This window comes from Miscanthus floridulus, unplaced genomic scaffold, assembly GCF_019320115.1.
Source record: "Miscanthus floridulus cultivar M001 unplaced genomic scaffold, ASM1932011v1 os_1691_3_4, whole genome shotgun sequence".
In the NCBI taxonomy this organism is placed as follows: domain Eukaryota; kingdom Viridiplantae; phylum Streptophyta; class Magnoliopsida; order Poales; family Poaceae; genus Miscanthus; species Miscanthus floridulus.
Window position 1 is genome coordinate 1 of NW_027097857.1, and position 5,733 is coordinate 5,733.

The following is a 5,733-nucleotide window of genomic DNA, read 5'->3' on the forward strand; positions in this document are numbered from 1 at the left end:
GGCAAATTAGCCAGAACCTAGGAGCCAACAGAAGCTGACCTAGTTCGTGCAGCGGAGGCGGACTGGCGTGGACGCGGCTACAGCTTCACGCGGACATGGCGGTGGCCTAGAGGTGGACTGGCGTGGACGCGGCTGCAGCTTGTCGCGGACATGGCAATGGCCTGGTCTCGATCTTGGCGCGGACACGGAAGCCGGCGGCCTGCCGTTGATCTTGTCGTTGCAGCGGGGGCGGATTGACACGAAACCCGGTAGCCTGACGCGGAATCCAGCGTCCGGGCGGCGGCGCCGGCGGTCCGTGATCTCGCCGTGGGCAGCGGGGCCGGATTGACACGGCAGAAAAGGGATACGGTTTAGGGGTAAAACGGGATCTCATAAGCATGGGTGATGCGGATCTCGTAGAGTTTATCTAAAACTGCGCTCGAGTACTAACGAACCCACTTGAATAGCGCAATGGTCTGGTCCTTTGAGTTTGACATCGAGCTCCCAGGTTCGAACCCTGTGGTAGCCAATTTTTTTTGCAACATTTTTATTAGATATTACGTTCTGTGATTTTCTAAATATTAGCAATAATATGACACTATCTTATTAGTTTTCTGATTTTCTAGGTTCCACAAAAATATCTAACTTTAATATCAAGATTTCAGTTTACAGTTTGATTAATTAGTTCAACTATTTCAAGTTATACAATAATAACTCATTTGTAATCAAATTATATCGACAACTTAAAAAATAGAAATAATTATTTATTGTAGGTAATTATTTTATTTTATCTTTATAAGAAATAAAATATTTGAGTTACATTTAAAAAAATAAAAATATCATAAAAATTAAAAATGAAATACTTGACTTATTTTCAAACTTCTTCCTACATTTTTAGCTATTATTGTACTTATTTGTTGAATGACGAAATGATAAAAGGTACAATACCTTAAGCTAGGTAGAAAAATCTTAAAACTTACATGGACACCTCATTTTGGAGTATAATGATGACAACAAAGTTTCAATTGATTCTAAGAATGTGGTCATGCACATCCTCACAACGGCATACTCCCTCCGTCACGTATTATTAGTCATTTTAGACTATGAGCAAGTATGATAGAGATTCCATATATCTAGACTGAAGTTCTTTACAGATGTATAATACCACTTTGTCAAAATCCTTTTGAATTTTTATGTCATGATCATACACTAAAATAAGGTGTCCATCCAAATTTTTAGATTTTTCTACCTAACTTAAGGTATTGTAGCTTTTATCCTTGAGTCATTCAATAAATAACTACAGTAATAGCAAAAAAATTTAATAAATAGCTGAAAATAAACGAGGTAAATCATTAAGCTATATTGTACTAATTAAAAATCTGCCAAAAAAATGAACATGGAGAAATAAAAAAAAGGAATAAACACAATAAATGTTGACAAAACCCAAAAATTGAAACCCCCCAAAAAAATTGGCTATCATCGGGTTCGAACCCGGGAGCTTGGGATCAAACTCAAAGGCCCATACCATTACGCTACTCAAGTGGTTTCATTAGTTCTCGAGCGCAGTCTTTGATAAACAGATCCCGCAATGCCAAAAAAGAAGAAGACCGCAACCTCTCGCGCCTCAAGGCGCCAAAACAATTTCCCTCGTAAAAAATTCCACCAAAAACACCGGTATATTTACTCATTTCCCGCACTCGTCACCTCCTCGGCCACTCATTCTCTCTTCCCCCCATTTCTCGAACCCTATCCACCCCCGTCGGGACACAACCGCCGTCGATGAGCTACGTCCCCGCCCACGAGCTGCGTCCTCGCCGACATCAATCGCCGCATCCCCCTCTCTCTCATCGCCCCATGCACCTATCTTGCCCCATCCACCTCTTTCTCACCTCAACCTAACCCTAACCACCGTCGGATTGTGGGTCGTCGCCGCACTGGATCTGCTTCCCCGTCGGCTAGGGTTCACCGCACCAGGGTTGCTTCCCCTTTGACGACCACCGACGACGAGCACGTGGTCTACATCCGCAACCTTGCCACAACCGCAATGGTGGCAACAAGGGGGCAAGGTAGGAAGCGACCTGCAGAACAAGAACAAGGTAAGCAAAACTCTTCTGTATTGATGAATAGTATCTAGTCTTGGTTTGCTAACCATTCAGTCAAATTGTATTCTAAATCTTGGATCTGTATTTATGTATTGATGTGCAATTAGTAATCTATTTTGCACTTGTATTTGTCTGAAATAGAAGCAGCAGTGATGTTTTCTGAAAGCAATTGTAGTACAATTCTGAAAGTAGCTGTGACTCTTAACTTCAAATAGATTTTGGCATGGTCTGTTTGACCATTTTAATGATATGGATTTGGATGTAGCAGAGTGCATGCATGTGTGTTGATAGGAAAATAGTAGTTTAGTACAAGCTATCTTCAAAATTTTCAGATAATTTAGAGTATTTGTGCTTCAGTACAAAAAAAGTTGTACCTCTTACCTATTACTTGTTGCCTATAACCTATCACCTCTTATCCCTTAGCTCTTCAGCAGGCACTACTAGCTCCTACCTCTTATCTATCTAGCATCTAGTATTACTACCTCTTAGTACTTAGTTCACTCCTTTTTATTTTCTAATAGACACAATTTGCTTGTTTTTGTAAGAACCTCCAAAAACTGATTATGAGAGACGCTGGGATACACATGTGGCGAACAATTTAAAGAAGATGCAAGAATTTGGCCTGAAAAATCTATCTATTGAATTTAATAACTCTGTATCACAATCTGCATCAAAGAAGGGGAAAATCAGCAAACAAGAAAACAAATAGTGAAGATTTAGATTCATCGGAGTATCTCCTTGAAGATGATGATCAAGGAGATAGTGATGATGATGACACTGAATCTGATGAGCAGCCACAACCCCTGGCAACTAAGGTACTTCTTGTATCTTCAAAGTACTAGATGGGGAATATTTGCATTGCATTTGAATGTTTTTAATCTGTTCTTTAATATATGCCCTTGCTTTTAGATGCATCTTGTTTCTTGCATACCTGTTCTTTAATATATGGTCTTGCTTATTAATGCACATGACTTACTTGATTTTTTTTCCACAGTATCCTACAGGGCATAGTCGGAAAGTCCTAGCTTCAAAGAAGAAGAAGATAGGTCCCACCATGGCGCCAGGAGTTAGGGCTAGTAAGAGAGTGAGGGCATCTCAAGGATCATAGGTGCAACCTCCTGAATCCCAAACAAGATCATCAAAAAGGCTTTAACCTTTAGTGAGAGATGGCCAGAATGTAGAGGATCCTACAGATGGTCATGATGAAATACCACCACAAAGGTCTTATACAGATGCAGAGGAAGGCAATGGAGCTAGTGGTCAGGACAATATAGCTACAGAGGAAGTCAGTGGAGCTGGTGCTCAAGACAGTATAGGTGCTGATGAAGACAATGTAGCTGGAGAGGAAGACACTGAAGGCAAGTTATAGTTTCTTTGTCATTCAAATATGTCATCTGTTTTGCTTATCTGCATGAAACTAAATCATTTTAATGCAAATTCTATTTTGTAGCTCTTGCACAGCGAGCCCCATGGAGATCCAGGCCACCCACCAAGGGAACACAGCTGGATAGGATGACAAAAGCTATGGGAAGGAGAATGCCCATAGCTATTGCTGAAGGCAAAAGAAGGTCTCATGAACCTGTTCAAGCAGCCAAGTTTGCATCTGAGGCTGGTGTCATCATTCGGGATAAGGTTCATGTCCTACCTCATTGGAAAGAATACAAGAGAGACGATCAATATTACAAAAACTTTGTGGGAAAGCTCTCTATAAGTGCATTTCTGTTTCTATGGTTAACATGTATATCTGTTTAACCTGAATTGACTAACTAAATATGGAATTGTCATATGACTAGGGGCGCTTGGCCATTAACCCTGACGACAAGCCAACAGAGGAAGCTTGCACCGATATGCTGCGCTCTGGGGTGCGACAAATGCGTTATCGGCTCAAGAATAAATACTTCAATGGTGTACTTACAAATGAGATTAGGACAACTTCTCCAGTTGCATGCATGACTGATGAATAGTGGAAGACACTAGTTGCAAAGTGGTCTGATCCAAAAAACATGGTATGGGTATCTTCTCATATATTCTTTCTCATTCAGTTTCCAAGGGATCTTCTCATTTTAAACATCTCATCTCATCAATCCTTCTTGCTATACCCAGGCCCTTCAATGAAAAGCAGTGTAACACATAAATATTTTCAAACATAAAGATTCCCTAAGCTCCTAAATTGGAGCAATTAGCAGAATGTACTTGGGAAAAAGGGTTGGTCATATATATCCTGCAAACAAAAAGGATTACAAATATGCCCTTAAATATCAGTCCATTCATCAAAGGATAGAATAACATATTCTAAAGGACAAAATCATGAATAGAACAATAGAAAGGCAGTTCATGGTGAGCATTCAGACAATTTGAGATGTACATTTCATAGAAGTTGTATAGGGGCATAAAAGAGTAGACAACTCTACAGGAGTTGAAAAATTACCATCTTACTGTTTTTCAGATAAATAGGTATCTTGTCATATATTCTTTCTCAATCAGTTTCCAAAGGATCTTCTCATTTTAAACCTATGATCTCATCTGACATGTTCATTATCTTGTAGGAATCAAGTGAAAAGAACAAGCAGAATCGCCATAAAGTCAAGTATCATCAAGCTATGGGTTCTCGCAGCTATGTGGCACACTTACATGTATATGTAAGTAAAGAGTACCCTGTACATATTTGCACTAAACAACTTATTTTGCATTTCATCTGAGAAAACTTTGCTGTAATTGGTTATCTATGAAATAGAAGAAGAAGAAAAACAATGCAGAACCAAGCACAGAACAAAATGAAGAACTTGATGCAGTGGAGGCCTTCAAGACCTGCCATACCAGCTCCAAACATGGTCTGACTGAACTAGCAAGAGAAGCAGTTGTAAGTCATGACATCTGTTTCGCTATGCTAACAACTATTCATTAATTGGATAATATGTCTTCTTTCAAACATTTTGTATTCTGTCTTTTGCTCAAAACTGGTCATAATCCAATATAGCTAGACATACTTGCTAAATAATAATCCTATGTTGTTGACTTCTACTTGTATTCAGTTACCTGACAACAAATAAATGACTCATGATTGCATACCTATTTGGCATCAGTTTCTATCAATGCAGCATAGGTTTTTATTTTTTAAAATACATCTTGTGTGATATTTCCTCCTCAAATTAATGCAATAAGTATCAACTAATGATGGGTCATTGCTGTTTCAGTCAAATATGGAAGCTTTGAGGACAGAACCTGTTGCTGAAGGTGAGACAGCAGTGTCCAGTGTGCAGGTTGTGTCCTAGGTGCTCTCCTAGAATAGCTCAAACCTTTTCCTGAAGAGTGTTGGCATCAAACCAGTGCCATCCTCCAAATCATCATCATCAAATGAAAGCAAGCTTTGGGAGCAACTAGCAGCTGAAGCTACAACTGCTGTACAAGGTGAAATCGATGAACTTAGGAAGAGAAGTGAAGAAGCTAAGGAAAAGCTGGCAAGGACACAAAAGGAGATGGAGGAGTACAAGAAGCTGACAGAGATAAACAACAAGGCAATGGAGGAGAACAATGCGCTTCTCAAGCATATCTTGGCCATCAACAATGCTTCTTCGACATGAGCGCTGCTCATAGCTGCTAGTTCATTAAGCAAGGGGTCTACTGGTGATTTTGTTTATGTAGTAACTTATGT

At 39.8% G+C, this 5,733-nt stretch overlaps 1 pseudogene; it reads left to right on the top strand.

Moving 5' to 3' along the window:
• Window positions 1-3,593: 3,593 nt before the first annotated feature.
• Window positions 3,594-5,446, top strand: LOC136534221 (uncharacterized; annotated as a pseudogene).
• The last annotated feature ends 287 nt before the right edge of the window (window positions 5,447-5,733 follow it).